The sequence below is a fragment of the Haliotis rubra genome, unplaced genomic scaffold (genome assembly GCF_003918875.1).
Source record: "Haliotis rubra isolate DU_JTF1 unplaced genomic scaffold, ASM391887v1 Scf460, whole genome shotgun sequence".
NCBI lineage: Eukaryota > Metazoa > Mollusca > Gastropoda > Lepetellida > Haliotidae > Haliotis > Haliotis rubra.
In genome coordinates this window covers 609,911-637,749 of record NW_025767147.1, presented here as the reverse complement: position 1 = coordinate 637,749, position 27,839 = coordinate 609,911, and the positions used below count along the sequence as shown (strand labels likewise).

Here is a 27,839-nt window from a genome sequence, read left to right as displayed (position 1 = left end):
AACGAGAGATGCGAACTAAGTCTCGTAAAAGCACTGTCATCAGCAAAGACGAGAAAAAAAGTACATAGAACAGGGGATACAACAAGCCCAGCAAGCCTTCATTACGAAAACCAAAGAAATCATAGGAGATTCATGTTAAACTGTTTTGCTGAGATCAACATCATGTAGGGCCGCCGTCAAGGAAAATATTTAACACTTACCTTACCAAGTAATCCCAATAGTATCCTGTAACCAGCTCACATTCAACTGTTTCCTGTCAACACGACATAGGGCGATCACAATAGTGCCACGTGATCAGGAAAGTGTTGGTTCGCGGTCATAGTGACCAGGAAGTTAACTGGGGGTTCAAAACTGGTATATACAATAGCGGGGAGAGATAAGGGCCTGACAAAAGCTTTATTTCGTGAATGAAGCTTTACAGAGGCTTTTGTTGGAATTTATCTAGTATCCCCATTGTGTATACTACTGACTAATCACAATGGCGTCACAGCCGGCGAAACGTACGTGACTGCGAACGTTGTTGATGAATTCTCTTGTGGTATCCGTCGTTTGTGAATGATATTTAAAGAGGAAAGTTATACGTATTTTATTTTTAATAGATTTTAGTTGACAGATTGCAATTGGCGAGTGAAAGTGAGTTACATTCCCGATGAAAAATCGTCTCGGCCAGCTGCTGCTCCTGCCCCGAAGCGTATTTTCTTTCGAGCCAAATACTCTATCTGGCAATTCACGTCCGTCTAAATATAAGATATTAGCAGGGGAGGGGTAACTGAATTATGTTATTTGTTTGTTTTTCTCAAACATTCCCATTGTTATTTTAGAAAATCCCTGAACACAGCGCCACATGTTCAAGTTGCAGATTTTTTCGGTATCTAAAAATAGATTGTCAACAGTGCGCGTGTATTCATTTATCCGTTGCTTAAATTTAGTTGCATCAATAATGTGAAAACATTGGTTCCTACCTTTTAATGAACAAAGCAGAAAAATATTTCCCGTCTACTACTTCGTGCACCATATTTGTCTGTATATATTAATGTAAACAAATCAATCACAGCATAACCTATATTTGATCTTTTGGGGGAATCTATAAAAGGTGATTGGGCTTGTAAACATTATGTTTTCATGGATGTATCTGACGTACCAAGACGCAAATATTCAGCAGCTAATCTGCAGCAATTCTCAGTAAAATTTCCTTCTTCAAAATCTGTACACCATCCTGAAATGACACTGAATATAAGGAAATCCTTTCCAATGTTTTTTCTATGTGTACTTTGTTGTAGAAACTAAATTTACAAACTTCCACAATACTGGACTTCATGAACTGCCAGCATTTATGTACAGGTACGTTACAGCACCAGAACACAAAGAAGATCCAGGATACAGGCTGCACCTGTACACTGACCCATATTCCAGAAATAGGAAACCTGTGATGCAAAATCTTTGAACAGAGGATAACACAGTTATCCAAACAATTAACTAGGATTGAAAGAGAATGTTTCACAAAATACAAATATACTGCCTTTTCTTCAGAGATATTTAACTGCTAACTGCTAATGTAAATAAGGCACAAGGAATATATCCTATGTTCAAAGCTTTTGTCAATAAAATTACATATTGACATTATTGTTTCTTAAACAATGATAATTTTTGTTTTATTACATCTGAGACCATATCCCTAAGGGACATAACACTGATTTTGATCTATTTCCTTTTCTGGGATACTTAACAGTGTCAAAAAATATATTAAAGTTGTTTCAAAATTTGATAAAAGTCATAAGAAATGTTTAGGAAAACAGATATGAAAATGTCCTGAAGCTTTCACCTCCTTCAAACCAGTGTGCAATTTAATATGAAGCTCATTTTCCAAATAACCATCAACAAACCTTGAACAATTTGTCCAAAATCAATATCTTAATAGACACTACTTTGGCTCAGTCTTCAAATATTGGTAACCTCCTCAAAATCTGATGATTTCTAAGAAGTATTACATCAAATCTGGGTTAAATATATGTTTCAATATTCATTCCACTTACATGAATAGTCAACTTTGAATTTTGTAACTTATTCTGTTTCAAGACTGAATAATGCCTGATCAGGGTGTGACAAAAACGTAGCCTTTTTTTCAAATTTTCTGGATGTTGAAATAACCACAGCAAAAATAACTTGGTTTCCGCAATGCGGAAACCTGGTGGAAAGTGGACTGAAACTTAAGTTTCCACCTAGAATCCAGTAAGTTTCCGTTCTTTTACATTGAGTTTCCGCAATAACGGAAACTTACATTTACCCACTTTCTAAGGGTTTCCGCAAGGTTTCCGTTACCCACACTCCAACAGGTTTCCGCAAGGTATCCGTTACCCACACTCCAAGAAGTTTCCGTTGAGTTTCAGTTAACTTTGAATCCATCAGGTTTCCGCAAGGTTTCAGTTATTAAGACTCCAACTGGTTTCGGCAGAGTTTCAGTTACCAACAATCCGACATAGTTTCCGCATAGTTTCAGTAACCAACAATCCAACATAGTTTCCGCATAGTTTCAGTTACCAACAATCCGACATAGTTTCCGCATAGTTTCAGTAACCGGTTTCAATTTCAGGTTCACAGGTTTTCATATGCGTTTCAAAGAGCTAAATGTAAACATTCTTCTTTATTCATATCATAAACTCTTGTTAAAAACAATATAAGCAATTTGTTATTATCATGACATTTACTTAAAGAAAAACAGAATATATAATAAGATTCATTTTTTTATTTTCTCAACATGAATATGAATTAGCATTTAAGGCAAATAAGGATCATACATATAACTAGTAATATAGCACTAAAGAACAGGGCAAAACATTTTGGCATAACTCAGTCCAGTTTAAGAAATCATATATCATTTATAACAAAGTAGTAATTGTTCATCAGTTAAACTTTCATTCACTTATTATCTTGAAATAGCATGTTAGATATGAAATTTATTTCTAAAATCATGCTAATGGTGAAAAACAATAACATACAACTTAACACAGTAATAAAACATAGCTGCATCGGACATTTGGCATTCAGCCACACACTCTATGTCACAACTATCTCCAAACATCCACTATGATATACACATACAATAACACAACATACAGCTTACAATACAAAAATAAAATAAAACAAAAATTACATTATGAAATTGAAAATAAATTAAATTAAATTGCAAGAGTTGGTCAGTTAGCCCAATAAGGGGCATCCCTGGGCGGAGATCCCTCTGTTACTTTGGTTGGATGCCTCATCCTCGTCCTCATGTTGGCCTCGACGAGAGCAGTGGAGGTGTAGATTCTTTCAAAGTCCAGTGTCGTCGTGTATGCTCTAAGCTTGCTGGACTCCCAGACAAAGGGGTCACTCACGACGGAATGCAACTAATTGACGTCATCTTCGTCACTCACGACTGGTGATGTCATGTCTATGGTGAGTGTTGTCACTACCTTTTTGCTTTTAACGTCTATCTGGCCAATCGATAGATGCAAGTCTGTTTAGGCGTTGTGCAGGTTTCTGAAAAAATGGCAGGTAATAACGAATTACTAGGTTATTTTTCATAAATTACACAAACATCAATCAACAAGAAACTGACAAATGCCAAGGATGATTTAAAATGAGTAATCCAAAAGGAAGTTTGAATAAAATCCAAAAGGAAGTTTGAATAAAAGAGAACTAAATTGAACAATCACACTTGCAACAAAACTCAAATTATACTTTCACACTTCATTTTTCAAATATCTCTAAAGAGGACACAATTATACAAAATTTGCATGGAGTTACATGCTTCCCAGATCAGAGGTTGAATACGAGTTATATATATAATTATATCTGAAGATTTATTGCATAATAGATTTTCATCAAATTGCTATATTCAATCTCTTACAGATCGTATTGTTGAGCCCATTTCTGGTGTCCCCCGCCGTGATGTTGCTGGAATATTGCTAAAAGCGGCGTAAAACCAAACTCAGTCAGTCAGTCGTATTGTTGAAGGCACAAATATATTCACCCAGTAGTGACTGTATGTTTACACCATTAAGTCTTTGAGGTGTATTTAGAAGTGAATAATACAAGACATGAATGTTTACGGATGTCAACTCTGAAACATGTTTTCACACAATAAAGGAGTTGTCATCCATAAACCTTCTCTCTCTACACTATTGGAAATTATTTACTATTTATAATGAAAGTCACTACAGATAGGTCAAAATTACCTTCACATGTTCCTGCTGACCATCTTTGGTCATGCTTTATAAAGTCTCCAGACTCATCATCAGCTTTGCTGAAAAAAATAAGCAATAACACGTTACTTTTCTTTGCATTTCCCCATTCATTCATTCGAGTTTTAAAAAAAAAACCAAACAATTGCAGCAAACTACAGATTTATCACTTTAGGTTACGCAATCAGTAAGTGAACGGCCTGACATAAACATCCTGATGAATGAAGTTTAGTTATCTCATGTGACATAACCTTGGAGTAATTACGGTATTGTAAAATCAAGGGGTCAGTTTGACTGCAATTTCACACAGGTGTGAAGTTAAGATTTATTTGGTCCAATTTGAAATCATGATTAAGTTACCGGTTATTCAAATCCATTTGCAAATGCAACTTTAGTATGGTTCATTTTGTGAAAATGTATCTAGGGAAGCATAATAATAAAATATTCAAAGTGAAATTATGTCTATGTTTCGTAGTACCATAAACACATACCTTCAGTAAGAGAGGGTGATCATTTCCTCCAGGAGTAGTCGTGACACATGTTTCCTCACAACAGCCTAAATGAATAAAACAAATCCATTCATATATAATCTATTTGCTGTATTTTTTTGTAGTATATTTTTGGATAGACACTTATTTTACTTCACCAACCTTTGAAAATAGTTCGAGCAAAACTGTTTATACAGTCATGGGACTTAAATATACGTCAGTCGGCAAAATTTTCATAGACTTGCATGCTATTTTAGTGTAGCTGTGTAATTTTCATTAATTCAGTTTTCAGTATTTGGTTGTCAAATTTTGCAGGTCGTTAGGAAATCATCTTGGTCACAGATACATAATTTTCCGCATTGTAGTTACATGAGCAACATATATACAACATTGCGTATTCTTTCCCCACAGACCGCCATGTTAAAAATTGCCATAACCATGACACGCACTGTATTGAAAATAAAACGGAAATTATGTCTTTGTAGCTGAGATCATTCATGACCCATGTGCAAAATATAAACAATATCAAACGGATATTAAATAAATTCAAGACATATTTCTAGCTGCACCAAATTAACATGTAAGTCGAATAATGCATAGTGACGAATACCTATGGCCAGTGGCTGTAATTCGATAGATTCGACAATAAATTTATGGAATGCCCTACCAAATTTCAAAAGCGTCATGTAATCTCACAGAATTTAAAAACCTAATTACAAAAACTGAAAATAAGATTTAATTGACCTTAATTATGGCACTTGTTTTTGCCAAATCGTTCACTGTCGCCTCAGGCTCGGATGTAGCGACCTAAACGCCGAGAAGTACAACAGACATTTAAAAGACAGCCCTTGTTGTTCTTGTGGACATCAGAGTGAAAACGCCCTACACTATTTCCTCACTTGCCGTAACTATACTCGGATAAGACTTAATATGTATTTTTACACTACCGGTTATAACCTGGATACCATTCTTAAGGGAAACAGAGAACTTACTCCCTGTGTAAACCAGAAAATAGTTGAATCCGTCCACGATTATATAACCAAGACACAACGCTTTAAATTTTCTTAGGAAAATAATTAAATTGACTCAACAACCTTCTCATGATTGATTTATATTTCTACAATGGCTTGTGACACACACACAACTGTAACTCTCTAACTTATGACTACTTAGAGAATAGTTGTATTTCATGTAATCTGTATATATTTATACATTTTAAAAATATTATATTTATGCAATGGTCAGTACCGATGACGTCAAATCCTTCATTTTCATGTTGTATTTTATGTTGCATGAGAGCGGTGTTAATATAAGCAGTAATGCTTGTTCACCAATCCCAATTCATCTTCATGAATAAAAATATGTAAAATCAATTCGATAGATTAGCTTGTTTACCAATCCGGATTTCTGTACTTAAAGTAAATAATTCATAAAACGTCATTTGACAACAAAATAAATTGGTCTTACCTGACAAGGTCGTGGTACTGCGAGTTTTTCGCAGCCATTTCCATCTTTCTTTTCCTGGTAGCGAATTCTCTCTTCCAGTGCTTTGAGGGAAACCGAGGCGGCTATGAAAATGGCGTCTCGCAAAGACTCACGGGAAAAACACTTTGTTGTTTTTTAATCTAAATCTAACATTACAGTTTGACAATATCTTTCCGCGTTATACAACAAAATAAACATACACTATACACCTAAAATGTCAGCTGTGTGTTTTTATAATGATTTAGGTAGTATCTCGCGTGGACGTGATCCGGTCGCCATTGTTTTATTTGTTTACATTGCCGACATCAAAGGAGACCGTGTAAGGTGGAAATGAGCAGATTGAATGTGAGTACCCAAAGTGACAACAGTGGGCTGTTATGGGCTTACGGGTCTTTTCATCGCATAATTGGCACTAATTGCTCCTCCTCAGTGTCAAGCATCAACATGTAGGCCTAGGATAATTAACAGTGAATAAATCTGAAAACATATTCACGTTACTTTAAAAGTCCTGGGTGCCGTTCCACTAACTGATCCTTTCTAAGATCAATCTTAGCAAGTTACGCCAATTTTACAATCGTCTTAGCTAAAAGTTACACCCGTTCCACTAACCGATTTTAGGCCGATTGTAGCCGGTCCCGATCTTACGACCGGATCCAAGCTTAGATCGAGAATCTTTCGTGCGAGAGATAAAGGAATGCGAGGCACGAGTTATCTCCCTTTGCATAGTCTAGCAAATGATGGAAGTAGTTTACGAACCAACTGAGTGTGTGAGTTTAGATTTACGCCGCACTCAGCAATAGTCCAGCTATATGGCGGAGGTCTGTAAATAATCTAACTAAGATGCATAGCGTTCACTAACATGAGCGTTCATGTTAGTTAACGCTATGTATCTTAGCTATAAATAATCGAGTCTGGACCAGACAATCCAGTGATCAACAGCATGAGCATCGATCTGCGCAGTTGGGAACCGATGACATGTGTCAACCAAGTCAGCGAGCCTGACCACCCGATCCCGTTAGTGGCCTCTTACGACAAGCATGGGTTACTGAAGTTCAATATTCTAACCCGGGCCTTCATTGGTATTTTTCCAACCAAGTGTAAAAGTGGAGAAAAAGGCTGGAGCAAAATATTACGGTAGTGAGCACCTTGGTTTCAGGTGCAAGTGCGTGTGAACGCTGGGTATCAGGCATAATATAATAATAATAATGCATATTTATAGTGCGCCTATTCCACATCCTGGGGCATGCGCCATGTACAGATAATTTACACGAGAGCATTTACTGCCGAGGTAATAAACTGAGAACAGGTTTTAAGTCTGGACTTTAAAAATGTCAGTTGTGTCAGAGCTTTTAATATGTGCCTGAATAACACGCGGTCTGCCTTTAGAATCCCCCACCAAATATGCGCAGTGAAATCAAACATATTTGTATCTTTTTTGCTTCAGAACATTGTTCACTTCACGGCTGTCCCTATTCTTAACCATGACGTTGCAATATTGTTGTACAATACAAATGTGTTACACCGACTCGCTCGGTTGTGTTCCCATGACGACAGTGGTCAGACTGGCCTGACATTTGTAAGGCTTCAGGGCAGTGTTTGTTTACATCACAGAAATATAAAAATTCATTTCATGGGTGATTTTAGGGGACGCTCACGTTGAAATGCTCGCTCTTATTTGTCACATAGAATAGGAAAGCCACCATTTTGGTTTCTCTACGATTGATTTTAGCTATCCTAAGTTGGTCATGAGCAACTTAGACTTTGAATCTTAACTTTACGATTGACTTAGGTGAGATTGGTTAGTGGAACGGTATGCCGATCGTAACGTCACGCTAAGATTGGGATTTTATGTGTTTACGATTGGCGTAGGGCTAAGATCGGTTAGTGGAACGGCACCCAGATCGAGCTTCATGAGTCCTACTCATGAGAACTTGTGTTAGTGGCAAATAGGTGATTTTTCAAAACTCTGTCAGGAGTAGGCAATATACGAAAATATTTCTGCTGGACGTAAAACGTCGTCATGTAAGTAATTTACCTATTGAGCTCAAAACATGCAAGTGTATTAGATATGCTTATATCATGTTCATTCTTTTCAGTTCTACACCTAGATCTACGTATACTATTCCCATGTATTATCAGTTTACTTATCTAATTTTGCAGCATATATTACTAGTTTATATGTAATGTCAACTCAACATCTAAGTGAGTGAGTTTAGTATTACGCCGCACTCAGCAATATTCCAGCTATAAGGCGGTATTGATCCAATTATACCAGTTCATCTTTTTCAGCATTTTATAACCATTAAAACAATTATTACATATACTTTACACTCATAGCTTTGTGTAATAATTTGTGTACTCAATTATTAAACTTCTTAGCCTTACAATGCATTGACACAAGTCACGTATAACACTTCTAAAAGAATCATTGTTTCAATTATTTGATTTACAGATGCGTATTGTGGATCCACTGACTTGTTGGAGATTGACAAGAGGCTTGGCTTGGTAATCATCTATAGTTACACCATACCATTCTCCTAATTTCATTAAAGGAAATCTTAAAACAATATTTTTTATTCATCAGCATTTAGTCAAAAACAAGTAAACACTAAATAGATACATAGAATTCAATCAAATGTAACATTGCGTGGATTCCAGTGTAATCATAAGTTGATATGTTTTTCAGTTCCAAGAAAAAGACCCAGTTTTCTGTCCGCACTGCCAGTCGTTTGTTTCAAGGAAACAAGGAATCCGTCTTGAATGGACGGCAGTTTCTCATCAGGTTAGTCGTCAAAGATACTTCACTTCATAGGTTTCACTTAACGACTTCAGTTTGATCTGTCCCTTTGCTATCCATCATATATCAATAATGAATATATTTAATTATTGTATATCAGATATGTAACTGTAACTGAAAGTGAATAACTTGTGTTACACATTTTACAGTTTTTAAATTAAAGTAAAGGTCACATTAAATAATAATATTTTATGTTATTATATTGTTGTGAATGTTCCCTTAGAGGGTTGATAAAACTAAGAAATACCCACGATTTTTCATTCATGGGAAATGTTAGGTTTTGTATGCTTTTCTCAGTTGAGTTGGTCATTTCAATTTGAATAAGATCACATATATAATCAGGTGTACATTCGGTGTTTAAACCGGATTCGTATCTATTTAAAATATGTATGTACCGTTTTACCTATGCTTAGATTTCAATTGGCGATTTGGTAGTAGATTATTACAGTAACAGTAATAAATATTACCACAATTTGCTTCAGAATACTGGTTTGGCTAGTATTTTCTGGTACCAATCAATCAAATAAGTGACATGTCCAATGGAAGATACAATATACACGTACACTACAGATCTTTCCTTTGTGATTGTGAAAAAAATCTTTTGGTTACATCTACAAATTAGTCGTTCTAATTTTATAATTTCATTGTGATCAGATGTACCACTGTGCATGTTTTTGAATATGTATCAGTGTGTTACTTTGGCTGTTTTTGTAGTTTTACTAAGCATTGTATGTATTGTATTTGCAGGATGATGCAGAGTCTGTGTGGGATGATGAGGATGGCAACGATGTTGTGCCAGACATCAACCAGGACTCTTCATATTCACCCACAGATCTTAAGTAGAGCATACACCATCTGTTTGCGGTTGTGGACTGGTTCAAGCCTTGTTGTAATCAACTTGGTTATATTTCCCCTTTCTCTGTGTGGCAAAACAAATGTCTCAACTCAGGCTCTGCTTCATATGTACCAGATCAGAGGATTGCTGTCTGCTCAGTATGAGTGCAACAGAAGCTTCATGATTGTCAGCAAGTTGCCAAGTCTTTTTATGTGAGATTGTTAGTGTGTATATGTTAAGATACATTGAGGCAGCTTCAACTGTAACTTCATGTATATGTATATGGGCCCATGACCTTTCATACAATAAACATTTGAATGTTAATTTGAAATCTGTTTAATAAATACCACAGCAAATATGTTATGCCTGCACTAGTAGACCTCATTTCATCATATGCATAAAATGTTGTAGTTTTTTAACATATTTGTATTTGCATATTCATACAGAATTTGTGTTCTCCAATGCTGAAGATTACCTCTTGATGTGGCCATACACACACACACATACATTGTTGAGTTCTGTTGAAATGTGAGCTATTCAAAATAATGAAACAGATGAATCATAACAGTGACTGTGTTACTGCGTTTGTTGTTTTTCGTGTAAAATATAATAAATGGTACATTCACAAGTTATGCAGAATGGTAGTGAGTGAGTTACAAAGTCACATCGGCAGCCATATCGTGACTATGAAAGTCGTAACTCTAAATTTGTAAATGTGTACATGAAATAAAACAAACTTATTTCTTACCTGTCTTCGAAGGACAGTAACATAACTAGTCTATCACAAATGTACACTACAAACTGGCATGTAACCATAAACACTATAACGGTACAGTATAAAAATGGGCTATAGGTTGCCAACACCTGAAGGTTGATCAATATACTAGGGACTGCGGCACGTACAGTACTTTTGCTTCCTGCATGGACCCTAGAAGGATTCTATATATACAAAATTATCTTGCAAATGTAACAGTAAGTAAATATAGTCCCCAATGGAAGGTTTCCGCATTTTGCTATGAATGTTTCAGCGAACTGAAACTAAATGAAAACGCATAATGATAGTTTCAGTTGTAGAAACTTGACGGAAACCTAGATTTGTTAGTTTCAGTTTTGTAAACTATGCGGAAACTCGCATTGTCTGTTTCCGGATACTGAAACCTAGCGGAAACGTACATTACCCAGTATGCATTAGGTTTCCGCAAGAACGGAAACTCAGTTATTTTTGCTGTGAACTTTATTACGAGTTATGATACTAGTAATCACTTTCAGAATAATTTTATTAGTAAATATATTATTTAAAAAAGCAAAGATATCTTAAAACAAGAGTCAACAAGTTAGTTAGTACCAAGTGATTGTTCTGCCATGATATGTATATGGTGTTTAATTTGTTTGCCTATATAAAATCACATGAATCTGATATGTCAGTCAATTAAGTAATTATTTATAATTGATTAGATTATTATTTATTTTATTACCTTTCCACGTTTACTAAAGGATGCAAGATTCTTAAAACATACCTTGCTATCATGTCCAGTGAATTAATTAAATTGACAGTTCTGTTATTACTCCTAAAATGTACCAATATACCTCCCCTACATGTAAAAACATTATGTTGTAACAAAAATTCAAAACAAATAATGTTCTCATAGTTAAGAAATATACTTTTATTTCACTCCGTTTAATATTCCAGAAAGTCACTATTCTTCTCACATAGCTTTCATCTCCGATCCACACAGAGTAAGGTATAATTCAATTCAAGGTCCCATCTCTTTAAAGAAATTCTAAAATATTTAAGGCATGGTTTTATAGACACTAATTTGAATTAATTTTGATATTTGGATAGGCAACTGCTGACACTGACTACATTTCCGTTTGAATAAAAACATATTACTCCTCGAATATTTTGCACTATTAACAGATACTGTGAGTAGGCCTTCAAATTGTGCTTGTGAAACTATAAAACATCCAAAAATGTGTGACAAATTTAAGAATATCTAAGAGTGAAGGCAACAATATCCACCACATTGTCCTTTAATGTAACAAGTTTTGCTATTTCGGTCGAACCTAACCGAAATCAGATCGCTGTCAGATTTGTTAACATTGTGTCACGGCTTTCTCGCCTGTCTCATTTCAGCTTCATGGCGTGCCAACTCAATGCCCAGTATTGACTAAAACGTTAAGCAAAAACATTTTTGTAGTTACAAAAATTGTCCGTGTTTATAACACTTGCAAAGACTTAAACTGCTATTTGTTGTCATTCATTGCTAATGATTTTGCACGTGTGCGAAAGTGTGCAAATTCGTGCAAATTCTCACCTTCGAGCAAACGTAGGTTTCGTGAACGATATATGCCGACATTTAACTGATCGCGAGACCTATCGCACTACTTGATCGGCCTCAAATCTTTTGTCTTGATCGTAATGGTTGTGTTAAAGGTACACATGAAATCGCAGCAATATGTAATAGATATAGCAAGTGTGAATGGCATAATTCGAAGCACATCGCTTTGGAGGCATCGTTTGACCCCGGAAATAAGTCTGACAAATCCACAAAGCGCGCCCGGCCTGCTGATTGGCCAAAATTGACGCATGCGTCAGTTTTGATTGACAGACTGGATCGGTCTATTGACAACATGACCTGAAACAGTGAATAAACTAGCTAACAACGTCCAATGATTAACCAACTGACAACATGACTCGCAACAATTAATTAATATCATATCAACTGAGAAAATGACCTGAAAATACAACGTAACCATCCGACAAAATGGCCATAAACAATCACTAAAACAACCTGACATAAAGACCGGAAAAAGTAAATAGATAACCTGACAATTAGTAACTAAGTCAACTGGCAACGTGACCTGAAAGAGTGAATAAATCAACTGACAATATGACCCGGAACAGCGAATACATTAGCTGATCACATGACCCGGAAAACGGAAAGCGGAAACCCGGCAACACGAGCATCTAACGTGAATTAGCGAATCGTTGTACAGCCAATGAAGACCAGAACAAGGAAAGAAAATGCATTAGCGATAAGATACACCTCGGACGTATGACTGATAAACAGATTCACGGTCAAGTGTAAACAGAACCCTATTGAAATGTCAGTGATCAGGTCATCTATCATATCTCCAACTCAGCCAGTTCAACATTTACACTTTTATACAAAAAGTGTATTAAACATGTTTAAGCTGATGTTTTAGTCAAGGTACACCTATATATTACTTACATTGTATATATATCATTGTCGTGATATGCCATTGTGCATTATTACATTTCTACATCAGGCACATAGCAAGGATAATGCAGAGTGTAGGCACAAATGATGAAACATTTTGAAATCAGGCAGAGTATATCACACTCAAAGTAAAACATTCTTCTGAACACGAGACAAAGTTAAGACGAACATCAATAACATGGTAAGACATGTAAACCATAAAAATTCACCCCAATATACCGGATCGAACTGAAGCAGACCCTGACCAAGTTCATATTGTAAATAGTTAAGTACTAAAACATCTTAAAGAAAACTCGAAACACTTCAGCTTCAAAGCATACGTTGGATCTGGACAGAGGGATTCAACAAACTATCACAGCATCATCAGGTCATCACAGATGTCGGTCATAGAAGAGCCAGTCTTCTTGCTTGACATTGTGCGAATATGTCATTGACTTAATTTGTCAATGTGTACCACGAAATCACAATATACGTGAATAAGTGCAAGTGAAGACAATCTGCTGACCTGAGGTAAGTCTTAAAGCGTGTCACTGTGCTGAAAGACCGCACCCTGTTGCATAGGACACGGCCATATGGATGTGAGGATAAAGATCCTCCTTGGCAAAGTAGAGAGTTGTTTGCAGACAAGATGGCCTTTCTTCAATGGCTATGTCCTGCCAACGGCATTTCCACCATCGGACTTCAACATGTCAATGTCTCAATCTCTATGTCGCTTTGACGCAACATGCCCCTAAATTTCATCAGTAAGGTTGTGCAGTGAGCTAAGCACTAGGTACTGTGCTTCAAAACGACCATTAAGTACAATTTTTATCAACCTCTGCCCCATTTGCTGAGAGATGTGGTCATGAAGAGGTAACGATTGTTTCAGTCAATTTGGGTTGTTTAGCAAAGTAACAATCAATGGACCTGATGAACGTTTTGCAGATTTCTCCTCATTTCTGCACATAACAAAATATACAATACTTAAGGGGGTAAAACAATTTCAAAGAACTAACGATTTCGGACTGAAGTGTCAGCCTGTTTCCAGACATAACTTATTGCATAGAGTAGACAAAACACGTTTTGTCTATAAATGATCCGCGAAGCAAGTTGCGTTCGGGTACCACGGTATTGTACCAGAAACCACACAGAAAACATGAACACAAATTAAATGTTATTTTTTAGCATCTTGAATCACAACATTTTTTCGGTCAATTTTAAAGTGTAAGCACGTGCTTTTTGTGCTACGCTGTAGCTACGCCACTGTACATGACAAGATCAAATAGATACAGTTCATACATTCTCACAATAACACAACGTAACATGAGTGGGTGCAGCATAACATGGGCATTTATTATGAATATAATCGTGTTATTATGACTGTTACACTTACCAGGATATCAAAGATGTGAAAATCTCCACAGCAATATCTGGACGTCCTTGTCAACAACTACGATCTCATTAAACCGAAAGTAGAAACACAACCTTGGCTTTATGCCAGCGAGAAAACCCACCTGTAAATAGAAATGTCGTCACTCGACATATATATGGCCTATGCAGTATACAGTGAATATTTATTTATAGATTTATTACATGGGTGAAGCACGTTGGGTGCCGTTGTTTAGACTTCTATTAGACGTTGAATATGCACAACCCATGCACGTGTTGCACATCGACGTGAAGTTGGTTCTCTGGGCTAATTGGTGACCTGTCTTTAACAGGTTCGACGCCGGGGCTCTTGGAAGTCGGAGTTAGCCCGATTTACGAAAGGTTTTCAATCTGCGTGTACATGTCATGTTTCGTACGTCGACCACAGGGTTGTGTGGTTACTATGGACTAAACGGCACGTGTCCTAGCTTTCACGTAATTTGTGACATGTTTGGATGATGTCAGGTTTTCCCACCCTCAAACCACCCGAAGGCAAGTCCCATGCGTGTGACGGGGACCAACACAGCTCAGATTTGATAACAAACATGTTTGATCACTGACATCCCGTTTGCCCCAATTGTCTCACAAAGGGAGAAAGATATATATGCAGGCATATCATATATCAAAATGATGCCATGTGCATGAAGTATCTGAGGTTGTCACGGGGTCGACGTGGGGCTCCTGGTTGGTTGACCACGTGTGTGTGGAGCGTGGCGCTTGGGCATTGGGGTGTGGAGCGTGGGGAGAGGTGTATGGAATGTGGTGTGTGAGCCTTGAGCGTGGAGATAGGTGTCTGGAACGTGGTGATTAGTGTGTGGTGACTGGTGTGTGGTGTGAAAAGCGAGGGGATTGGTGTGTGGAGCGTGGTGATAGGTGTGGTGAGGTGTTGTATTATGGTGCAATATTGTGATGTAGTGTTGGTGTTATGCAGTCTAATTCATGTGGTATAGTTACCCCTGTCCGTGGGCGGTCATGATTATCACATTCATGGACTGTAAACGCCGTCGCATGGATAATTTGAAGATTGAATGGAAGGATGGATGGATGATGAATTGGCGAGTAGATTATTGGTGGATTATAGGAGGGACCGAATGAGGGATGAGTTGGCAGATGGATGAGTTGGTGGTATTAAGAATCCGGATCCGAGGAGTGATGGCTATATGGGTGGAGAAGAGTGTGTATGTGTTGATTCATGGACGAATGGATGGGTGAAACAGTGGATGGGCGGTCGGGCGGATGGAAAGATAGACGAGCAGAAGTAGTAACGAATAGTTGGATGCGGGAGTGGGTAGAGGGATGCATAGGTGGAGGATAGGTTGGGTGGAAATGTGATTGGATGGCTTCACAACCTTCTGGCCTTTCAGACTGGTTAGGTCGTTTAGAGTCCATGAATGTGAGAATCATGACCGTCCACTGACAGGGGTAGCTATGCCACATGCATTAGACTCAGGGCACTTGAAGTTTTATTATAGATTCACGAGACGACACAATATATATACGAACACAATTTGCACAACAACAACAACAACAACAACAAAATAGATGCCAGTCTCATCCAGACTGGTTTATCAACAACATACTGTTGTGATATAGCCAAATATTGCTGACTGTCGCTCTCAACAACATTGATTCTATCGAAGTCACACTGAAAGGATGTATGCATAACCCTAGTATTAGAATACCACTTGTGATTTATCCAAAATGTGTCAGCATTTTGCACTGAAGGTTCCACCTTCTGACTCATATGGATGCCTGGACAATGAATGGTTGTGCAGAGATTTGTGTAAATCTTGAAAGCTATCCCTAACTGAATCTTTCCTTTCCTTCAGGAAGCAGTTACAACAAAGCCCGTGAGTGTACAATTTTACTTCCAATTGGTTGTTAAGAAGTCTCTCCAAATGAACGTATTTCAATAGTTATGTCAGAACCAGACGTGAGTATATACCCAGTTGTTCTTTCCAGCTGGTTTGTTACCACGTTACATCAAATGGAACATAATCATTAATGTAAACTATGACTCCTTATGTTATCATGTCATGTTTGCTGTAAAGATCAGATAAGTCACAGGGGTTCTGGCATATTTGACATAAATGCAATGGAAATGTAACATCTTTAACCATATGACTCCACAGAAAATACCCAGTTCACCCCAGCGTCCCTGTGGAGTTATAAAATCAATATGAACATTTACAACAATCAATTAGTAGATTGGTAAGATAAGTCAGTGATGGAAGAGCATAAATGGTAACATCTTGATCGATTGGTGGATGAAGGGTGAATAATTGAATGGATGATAGATGTGCAGATGATGGATGGACTGATGGATGGGTCGATGGATAGATTGTGATGTGAGGATGTTTGGACGGATAAGCGGAAGGAGGAATGAAGGATGGATGGTGGTGAGTGGATGGATGAGAGGGTTTGGTATAGGCCGATGAAGGACTGAAGGACCAGATGATCGAAAGGCAGACGGATGGGCGGGTGAATGGTCGACGGGCGGATTGAATTGAGAAATGGAATAGTGGATGAATGATGGCTGATGGATGAATGAACAAATGGGCGGAGCATGGATGATTGATGGGTGGATGGATGAAGTAATCAATGGATGGGTGGCCGGATTGGTGGTAAGTGGAAGATGGACACGACGATGGATGGATGGATGTGTGGAATGATGGGTGGAAGGGTGGATGGTTGACGAATGATGAAGTCATATGTCCTGAAATACTAGGATGGGATAGTCAAGCTATGTTATATCTTAGAGGGAGTGATTGAATATGGATATACTCAGGTTTTAGTTCCCTCAATATCACGGCGGTGAACACCAGTAATCTTCAACTTACATTGTACCCATCAAGGAAACGAAGCGGAGACAAAGTCAACCGTTAAACACAACTGGTGGATTAAATGTGATTTACAACATGCCAAGATTGTCAATCGAAACAAGGCCATTTAACGTGTATATGTATATCTATCTGTATATATATGCTTGATGTTGTTTCAGGGGAGTACAACGCCCTACAACGTAAGTACATTTCCAATATGTTGTAGAGTTCACTGTTCTAGGTAGAAAGTGTGAGTGGGTGGATAATGGGCGGGCATAGATGTGAATGTCTGGCTTCACAACCTTTCAGCATTTCAGGCTGGTTAGAGAGTGTACAATCCACATTACATTTACCAAGATTCTTCAGACACAGCAAGCGTGAGGTCTTGGTATAGATTCACAAGATGTCACAAAATATAGACCAGCACAATTATAAACAAATAGTGTGTTACATAAAGTACGAGAAAAACAATAAATTTATGAAACTGCTTTACACATTTCAAGGCACGGCCAGCGCTGTGACGTCATCGATAATCGGGATTGTTCTCTGCGTTGGGGGCGTAGCCAAGTGCTGTAGACCGTCCTTCTTCAGGCAGTCCAAGGAAAATACACATCACAAAATGAGGAAGTGTATAAATGTCATTTCGGTTCTGAATATTTCTAAGTGCCATTCTATATTTTAACCAAGTTCTTTGAGTTTGTTAATAACGCGATTTATCACGTTTCACTTATTCGTTAACCAAGAAAATAGTTATACACTGTGTATTTAGATATTTTTCAAATCTAGATATTGAAACCGTCGAGATGGACACGGGTTGTTTAGGTTATTCTAAGACATACTAGGATCTAGGCTCCTGGGTTCGAATCCCTAATAAGTATCCCTGTTTTGTCAGTACCACACCTGGTAAACCCATCACCCGAGCTAATCTCTCATATTGAGACAAGATGTTCATATGTAAGTCCCATACGAAACACAGATAAACTTACAATGCCATGTTATGTGGTCAGTGTTAAATAATATCGCTTCTTGTGTGGAAGTGATTGAGCAGGTGATGACGGGAGTAAGGGTTGGGCTGGTGTTACTGGGAGTAAGGGCTGGACCGGTGATGCTGGCAGTAAGGACTGGACCGGTTATACTGTCAGTAAGGGTTGGGCTGGTGTTACTGTGAGTAAGGGCTGGACCGGTGATGCTCGCAGTAAGGACTGGACCGGTGATGCTGGCAGTAAGGACTGGACCGGTTATGCTGGCAGTAAGGGTTGGGCTGTGCTGGCAGTAAGGACTGGACCGGTGATGCGGGCAGTAAGGGTTGGACCGGTGATGCTGACAGTAAGGACTGGACCGGTAATGCTGGCAGTAAGGGTTGGCTGTTGATGCTGGCAGTAAGAAATGGACCGGTGATGCTTGGAGTAAGGATTGGGCCGGAGATGCTGGGAGTACAGATTGGACAGGCGATGCTGACCGTAAGGATTGGGCCGATGATGCTAGCAGTAGGAGAGACTGCACCGCTGCCACTGATCATTTTACCATCCTGCTTGCTCAAGCCTTTGGCTGTTACCGTAATTACAGATATTGCCCTACGTATTTCTACTCGAGATCATCTCTTGCGCGATGTTAAGAAGATTTTACAGCCGCTTCGTAGAATGAAGTTATGGGTGAGTGAGTGAGTTCAGTTTTACGTCGCACTCAGCAATATTCCAGCTATATGGCGGGGGTCCTTAAATAATCGAGTCTGCACTAGACAATCCAGTGATCAACAACATGAGCATCTGCGCAATTGGGAACCGATGACATGTGTCAACCAAGTCAGCGAGCCTGACCACCCGATCCGTTAGTCGCCTCTTACGACAAGCATGGGTTACTGAAGGTTCATTCTAACCCGGACCTTCACGGGCAGCTTCCGTCATGAATACAGAATTTTTGGGTTTGCCTCAGTCCTTACGATAATATCTGATAGTTCACTGGTTCACCAGTTCATGTGGCATTGTAAAGCTCTGACAGAAGGGAGGTTCATGACTGTCATTCAAAGCTCGCTCGTAATACCCCCTTGTAATACAAACCAATAATAGCGATTTGAAACTATGATCGTTTGTTAAACAACTTTTATCCTAAGTTGAATAAAATTCTGAGATTTAAAAGTTTAATTGGCAAGGTAAAATCATGAGGATTCGCAATCTGTGATTTACTTTTTTGTTTAAAGTGCACTGCAAACAGACTTTAGATCTGTTGCATCGCGATCCTGTCTGTCCCCTATTCCGGGTCGATCCTTTATCACTACAATTCGTACAGTCGGTTGCATCTCTCCGCAAATTCCACATACGAGTTTTGGTATCTCCTTTCGAGTTTTCTGAAAAGGTACCACACAAACCATATTAGTAAATAGCATAACTATACAGTATAAAGTGTCTTTACATATCTAATGCTGAACAGATGAGGAGAGACACAGGGACCACGTTCACCTGGCTCCATGAAACTAACGATGTTGCAGCAAAGTCGTCACACAGGTACAGTTAACAAGTTACAGTACTCCCAGAAATCAATGAGAATTTGTCCGTTCGTTGTAACTACTCGTCATGGTTACAAATCACAGATAATAATGACATAAAATATATACATATGATAGACAACAATTAATAGTGAGAGAAAATGTCTCCTACTTTGATTAAATTAAATCTAGGACTCGTACGTTACTATTAATAATAACATATAGCTCAATAAATTCTGAGAATACTGTTTATAATGGGATATTCAAGCAGATAACTCTCAATTATTTATGTCCAAAGTTGGCATCTCTGCGCTTAGAGCATGGCGAGTTTTTACCGAGAATCTGGGCTTAAGTTGTTGTCTATCAAAAAGATGGCTGATTGTTTGTGGTCCGCCCGGAAGTTGAGATTGCCTCCCTCCCAAAACGTGGCAGTAGTGCTCTCTCGGAACTTATTTCACTCGTAATCCAACAGAAAACATCGTAATGAGGCACATGTTGACCCTCTTAACAATTTCTTTGTATATATAGAGACTAACAATGTTCATCCTCCGATGATTCCAGCATGAGAAAGACAAGCATGTTCCCATTTCCTCTGTATTTCCTGCAGAGTATTTGGTTTTATAATTTGGTATAAAATATATTTTCATATGAGATTCAAATTCGAGTTGTTGGCATACCTGACATTGTATACAGCGCCACCGATGACGACGGCAACGATGACGAGTATTAATGCACCAGAGGCGCCAAACATCAGCCAACCTGTAAATGTCATTCATCTTTTAATCTTAAAACCATGAAACACAAATGCACTATAATTTGTGTATAATATTTATGTAATTAACATATTTCATTGAAGGCATCTGAAGGACAGAACAAGTTTACTTGCGTACTTGAAGATTGACTGATGTCCAGTAGAGGGTACCAAACCCGATGGAGATTAAAATGATCTGAAAGGTTGGGGCTTCCACGGAGACGCTTACGTTTATTTTAATTTTATTTCTTTCATTCGTGTTTTTAAACACCGATCGATTTGTTTTGTTATGCCATTTGGTCAAGCGACAATTTAGAAATTCTATCTTAACTGAAGTTAGGCTGAGCGGGTTCTGTGAATTTTTCACGCTAATCTTTGACGATAATCACTTGAGTCAAGTTTGCAGTGGTGTCTTTCCTGATCTACGCTAAAATATCTACCAAGAGTTTAGTTTACGTCGCTTTTAGCAATATTCCAGCAATATCACGGCGGGGGACACCAGAAATGGCCTTCACACGGAGTACCCATGTGGGAAATCGAACCAGGGTCTTTGGCGTGACGAGTGAACGCTTTAACCACTAGGCTACCCCACCACGCGTCGCTCAATTATAGATTTATGTATTTGATACCTTTACCTGTTTTACACGTGGGTCCTGTCCATCCAAACTTGCATCCCCGTGGGCAGTGACCTGTTCAGATATTACAGGGATCATCCTCGGCACACAGGCCACACGGCGTACATGCACCATACGTGCTGTTCGGACACATTGTAGAGGTTAGATCATGATATACTATCGTTCTATCAACTGGTCATACATAACCGTCGAAAACTATTTATCAAATAAGTGAAATCATATAATTTGCCTTATCTCGTTTTTGAGAAATTCATATCGTTTATATACCGTGTATTATATACCAGTACCGTGTATGACCGCCATTTGCATTTACCACTCCGGTAGAACGCCTGTAAATGGAATGCACCAAATTGTTGGTAAGGTTCAGTGGAATGTTGGTAACTGTCTGTAGCCCTGCTGCTCAAGGTTTAACAGCATTTGTTGGCCTTGGACGAACTTGGTTCAGTCGTCTTTGAGTTGACCCACAAATGTTCAATTGGGTTTAAGTCGGGACTCATGGATGGCCAGGGCAGAACAACAATGTTGTGATGGTGCAGATGTTGTTGTGTTACCTTTGCGGTCTCGCATTATCATGCTGGTAAATGTGGTTCTGATGTCGGGCAAAAGATGGCACAACATGGGGTTGGAGAGCCTGATCAATGTACCGCTGAGCATTCACACCATTCCCCCTCCCAGGATCAATATTCTGAAACACAACTGGCCCTAATCTCGGGTTGTAGCCAATACCTGCCCATACCACTACACTCGGGCTGTCCAATGCGTTCCTTCCCATCACACACTGACCAGCATAACGTTAACCTCGTCTTCGCCATATCCTGTCACGTCCGTCAGCATGGGAAAGACAAAATCGACTCTCGTCTGAGAAGATCACACGGTTCCACTGGCTGTGACGCCAGTTCAGATGCTGTGTTGCCCCCTGAAGACGTACCTGACGGTGACGTGGGGTCAGTATAGGCCGACGAGCTGGGCGGCGACATTTCATGTTGTTGGACTTCAGTCGACGTCGTACAGTACGGTCACTAATGGTTGTTGGTGAGCTCCAATGGTCCTTTGGGTTGTTTCACTGTCACAGAGAAATGAATCTGCCTGATGTCGACGACAGATGAACTGGTCTTGTCTGGGCGTGCTCACGTTTGGTCTACCACTTCTGGGACGGTCAGCTGTGGTCTGCGTGGTTGCATAACGAAGTTTAAGGCGATAAATGGTCGTAACATGGACGTTAAAAGTACGGGCAACGTCATCCGCGCTTTGGCCTGCATTCAGTCTACCAATAGCTTGATCCCTTTGACATGCATGTAATCTTAGCATCAGCTATCGAATAGTGACAGAGACCAACAATCTTCACCATTTTACAGCCATTTCATTCAGCAAATGCACGTGCATGTTCATTTCACCGTGAAACTTCGAATTCTCGGTACCATGGTGTGTTTTAGCGATATGTTTTAAAAGTGACTAGTAATCTTATTAATGGAACAATTCACAAAATTAAACGTTTAAGCCCAGGAAATGTATTCGCAATGTTTATTTCATACTAAATATGTCAGACTGAATTCCTAAAAAAATTGCGTTTCTTTTGCCTTTCAGTATACAATCAGCAAATGATTTCAGGGCTTCCACCACCAATAAGAAAATATTGATCATTTTTCTTAACATAAACCTTAAATGGTTAAATTTGTTTTTAATGAAGTATCATATAATCATAATCAAATAGTAGAATACTCTTTTGACTTTACATTTCACATTTAAGACTTACCTAGAAGTTCTCTTGCTTGTTTTTTATGTTTATAAGATGATCAGTATAGTTTACAACATTCTATTTGCATTGACTGTCATGTATTTTTATAACATTGCAAACTGCCGGAATACAAGATCTTGACATTTTAGTTGGGTTCGATTCTTGATTTGAATACAATAACAACTGATGTCCCTGAATTCATTCATGTATTCTTTAAGGATTTAGTCTGAGATTCAATCTGTGTTAACTCGAAAATACACGACAGGACGCTCGTGTCTATTCATGAGTGAAGTTGGTGTTGATTTGTCTGCCAGTTAAAGGACAAAGTGTCAGCTTGATTTGGAAGGAAAACAGTTTTGACCTATGACAGTTTTCTAGTAGCTGAACGCTCTCTGACAGAACAGAGACCGAGAAGATCCAGGTTAGATCCATGGTCTTCAGCAACCCATGATTGTCGTAAGAGGCGACTAACGGGATCGGGTGGTCAAACTCACTGACCTGGTTGACACATGTCCTCGTATCCCAATTACGTAGATCGATGCCCATGCTGTTGATCACTGGATTGTCAGGTCTAGACTCGATTATTTACTGCCGCCATATAGCTGGAATATTGCTGATAAACAACGGTAAACAACAAACAAACGAACTGAAAGAACAGAAGTGTCAGCAAAGTCAGTGACGACTGGACGTTTTCTAATTAACTTGATCTTTGTTATATTCATTAATATTATTTTTAAACATCAGCGATTCAAGATTCGCCAGAAAGGACCAAATATCATCTTGTATACAATCTTTGTAGAATAACTTTAAAACATATATTTAAAGCACCCATTCCTTCCGTATCATGTGCTGATAATAATCTTACCTAAAGGGCAGTTGTCTCCCCTCCATCCGGGTATGCATCCAATAGGAGATCGTCCAGTCACGTGATCGCAAGTACTTCCTCTTTTGCAATTGAAACACGTTGACTGACACTTCACTCCAAATGTGCCAGCGTTACAACCTGTAAGGAACGATTTGAAAGCTTTTGATTTACATGTGGAACACTTGATCTAAGCTGGGAGTATGACACCTTAACGGGGAATGAATTAGGAGATAAACCTACTGTGTGGGAAAATCAGAGGTATATAACGAAATTATAATAGCTCTAAATTTCATTTAAAACCGAACGCGTAGCGTGAGGTTTTAAATGAACAATTTAGAGCTATTATAATTCGTTATATACCTCTCTGATTTTCCAACACAATAGGTTTAGCTCCATTCTATGACAATTTTATGAACAATTTCAGGTGGAGCTCTTTCTTTGGTTACGAGTCAATAGTGAAGCGGCCTCGCATTCCAATCTCAAGTGGTATCGCCCGAAACGGGGTGTTTGGTGGCAAACCGTCAATGACTAACAAACTCCAGATTCAGTAATAACAAATCACGTTTTGTTTTTCAATGCATCAATCACCAATCATTAACTGATAAGTTGGAAAACATATATCAAATAAGTTTCAAAAGCTTGGTTCACATTTGAAAATTCCACCGTAGACCCTTTCCCCACCAGAATAGTGGCAGCAACCTCATGGCCTTGACCTTTCTCGAAGTCATTGTTTACATTTGGAAAGATGCGACAGGAGAGCCACTGACAGTTTGCGCAAGGTTAACCTGATTGTATGACTGAGATAGTCTTTGATATCTAATTACTGGTACTGGTACAAAATTTAAGAGTAGGGGCGCTTTTGCTGTAACGAGAAGTCCGTGTTGTACCGAATTTAGATACTGTTGAATTTTGCGCCCTGTCAACTTGAGGATTTCACGCACCTCTACGTCTGCGTGCGACAGCTGTGGTGACTCTTACACACTCATGTGTGTACTTTGTGCTCAAATTCGATTCTACGGATATTATTTTCTACATTTTGGAAAGTGTTTTGTGACCTAGTGGCTTCAAAGTGTAGTGAATTCAAATTGAATCGGATTGGCTGGCATGTTCGCGAGTCTGTTGACAAAGAGCCAGATTTGTGGTGATATTTCCGAAAGGATGGATCAGGACACGAGGGTGTACCTCTGGCATAAACACGGTAAGGTAATTAATTATACTTTAATAGACTACTTTAGATCAAGCAGTGTAATGGATAAGAGGATCATGACTAAGCTAAATAACTTTTCAACGATATTATACATTTAGAAAAAAATATGTTGGGCTAAACAGAACGGTTTGCAGATTCTGTAGATCTAATTGTGTTTTACTACCGCTAAATTTGAAACAGTACAAATTTCAAAATATCATTTTGTTTGAATTGATAACCCAACTGTTTATTTATGTGGACGGAAGGCATTGGAATCTAAAATTTCTTCGGCGTTCGATGTTAATGCATCCTCCGTTACCGGATCAAGATCAGTGGCGATATCGTTGACGAAAGCTGATAATAAATTTAACACGGAAATTTTGTAGCAGTCTATTGCTGGATCTATTCTGACATAACATAGAATCAACGTAAACATATTTGTTTTTGCTGAATTTTTATTCGGAAAGCAGACGATGTTTTGATCTTGTTCGACTGGATATTTGTTTCCATGCTTTCGAAGTACTTTTGTATGTATAAACACCTATTGCTGTGATTTATGCAAGTAGTGAGTCGTGCCCGTCATCGCTTAATCCATCTTTAAAGACATATGTGTAATTTCCGACAGTAAAATCGCCGTAATTTATCGATGCATCGGTAGGTTGTTCGGTGTCCGCCATGTTAGTGGGCAGACAAAAATAGTGCATTACCGTAAACCATGTATGATTGCGCACGGAAAACAGAGACCTGTATAACGTGATTATATACCTCTGAATGACTTTAATTAACCAATCACAATCCAGTGTTTACTGAAGTCATGGTAGAATTCTGTTTATATCAACAATGTTAGTTTGATATCAAGTTTCAATACTTGTAGTCATAGTATGAAAGCGTGTCAGTTCCTGTTGGGAGATTGTTCCTTTGTTATTGAGAATTTATTTATTAACGAGGAACATCTATCCGCGACACATTTGCCGTGTCTATATTAGTTCCGGATTGAAGTAATTTGGAACTGATCATCGTTGACATTAGCGATGATTCTTGTAATGAAACTTGTTCACTGTCTCCGATAATGAAACAGCGTTGAAGTGTGGAATGATTTCCTTTCAAAGTATATTTCCACGGGTGGAAAGCCTTCATATAGAGTTGCGTCCCCTATGTGAAAGTGGATTCGAATCTCCGATTGAGTTGAGTATGCTTATTCGTATAGTGAGTGAGTGAGTTTAGTTTAACGCCGCACTCAGCAATATTCCAGCTATATGGCGGCGGTCTGTAAATAATAGAGTCTGGACCAGACAATCCAGTGATCAACAGCATGAGCATCGATCTGCGCAATTGGGAACCGATGACATGTGTCAACCAAGTCAGCGAAACTGACCCCCCGATCCCGTTAGTCGCCTCTTACGACAAGATAGTCGCCTTTTTATGGCAAACACATGGGTTGCTGAAGACCTATTCTACCCCAGATCTTCACGGGTGCTTATTCGTATAAAAGGCCATACCTACCATTGTACATATTCATTAAACATTCAGAGCAATTCAACAGTAAGGTAGAGTTTACAGTTCTCCTCGTTGTTTAAACACATGGAAAATATATTTAGCTTAATTTTTTAATGGTTTCGGAGTTTCGAAAATTGAATAGTGAATAAACAGATATGTAATGTCCATCGTTTTTTTGTTTTGGAATTTGTTCTTTTCTTATGTCCGTAAATAAGGTGCAGTTGCAGAATACATGACTCTCATCTTCGAGGGAGAAACAGGTCCTACACAATACATAGATGTCATTTAAGGTCCTCTGTCCTCTCCTTAGTTTCCCCACTCCAATGTTCCCATTGCCACTTCAGCAGTATCAATCATACTGGATGGGTGAGTGGGTGGGTGAGTGAGTGAGTGAGTGAGTGAGTGGGTGGGTGGATGGGTGGGTGGGTGGGAGCGTGAGTGAGTGAGTGAGTGAGTGAGCGAGTTTTTACACCGCTTTTAGCAATATTTCAACAACATTACGGCGGGTGACACCAGTAATAGGCTTCAGTGTGACGAGCGGACGTTCTACCATTAGAATACTCCATCGCCACATCAATCGTACAAGAAGCCTCAGGTTTAGATACTGTAAGCCGAGTGTTTACGTGATGGAAATATCGTACATTAAGAATATCAATTGTACTGACTGAACAGTTAAGGGTTATTATTGTTTCTTTGTGTGTCATGGTAAAAATAATCGAGACTGAAGGAACATTTAGCTTTCGAATCCAATTGCGTGCGCTGCCGAAAAAAGTCCTTCTTCCCGTTATCTAACTGGCATACACGTGACATTTGGGTATGACATGGTTTTATGTCCTTAGCTGATGTCATGGATAGATGTTGTAAGTATTTTATTAAACGCTCAGTCAAACAGCCTGTTTTGTTATGCATTATCATATGATTTGTTGACATCTAAGTGGACATCACATCGGTGTAAACGTTGTAAAACATTGTAAACCAAAGGTTCTCACAGGCATATTAGAAGCCTTGACAGTTAACACTTTGTAAAATGTATGACATAACACATCCGAGCTACATTTGAAGATCCGAGTTTACAATTGAAGCTTGATATTTGTACCTGACTTGTTGGTGTTCGGCGAGAAGACGTGAATACCGATAGGTTTGTGAAAGAGTTGTGACGTCAGTGGGGCCATGTGTTGTCCGTTCTCTGACACGATATTGATGCTCCTGAAAATGTTCACATATTAATGATATACATAAAGATGCCAGCCTTGAATAACCCGTTTAAAGACATTGATGAAGGTAATGCTAGAATATCGAAGTGAAAACATATTTCAGTCTCTCGTGTACATGTACTAATAAACAGTAAAATCAGAAATCCTACTGAGTTCACTGAGCTCAAATTTCAGA

General features: G+C 38.7%; 2 protein-coding genes and 1 long non-coding RNA gene across 5 annotated transcripts in view; all 3 read right to left on the bottom strand.

The window, feature by feature from the left end:
* The window catches only part of LOC124290296 (E3 ubiquitin-protein ligase mind-bomb-like), a 29,646-nt gene extending 15,079 nt beyond the window's left edge, over positions 1–14,567 (bottom strand). Inside the window, exon 1 of one of the 3 annotated variants that reach the window (XM_046727010.1) lies at positions 14,443–14,567. The gene's annotated coding sequence lies outside the window, so the exon portion shown is untranslated. Of the gene's footprint in view, positions 1–200; positions 248–14,442 lie in introns of those variants that run through there. The other 2 variants (XM_046727011.1, XM_046727012.1) reach the window with 2 other exon arrangements.
* The window catches only part of LOC124290283 (E3 ubiquitin-protein ligase mind-bomb-like), a 98,844-nt gene that overhangs the window by 31,384 nt on the left and 39,621 nt on the right, over positions 1–27,839 (bottom strand). The gene's annotated exons all lie outside the window — the stretch shown is intronic.
* Positions 19,423–21,487, bottom strand: LOC124290298. Its single transcript, XR_006901882.1, has 3 exons — positions 21,168–21,487; positions 20,459–20,540; positions 19,423–19,643 (listed from the first exon to the last, which is right to left on the bottom strand). It is a non-coding gene; the product is annotated as an uncharacterized LOC124290298 (long non-coding RNA).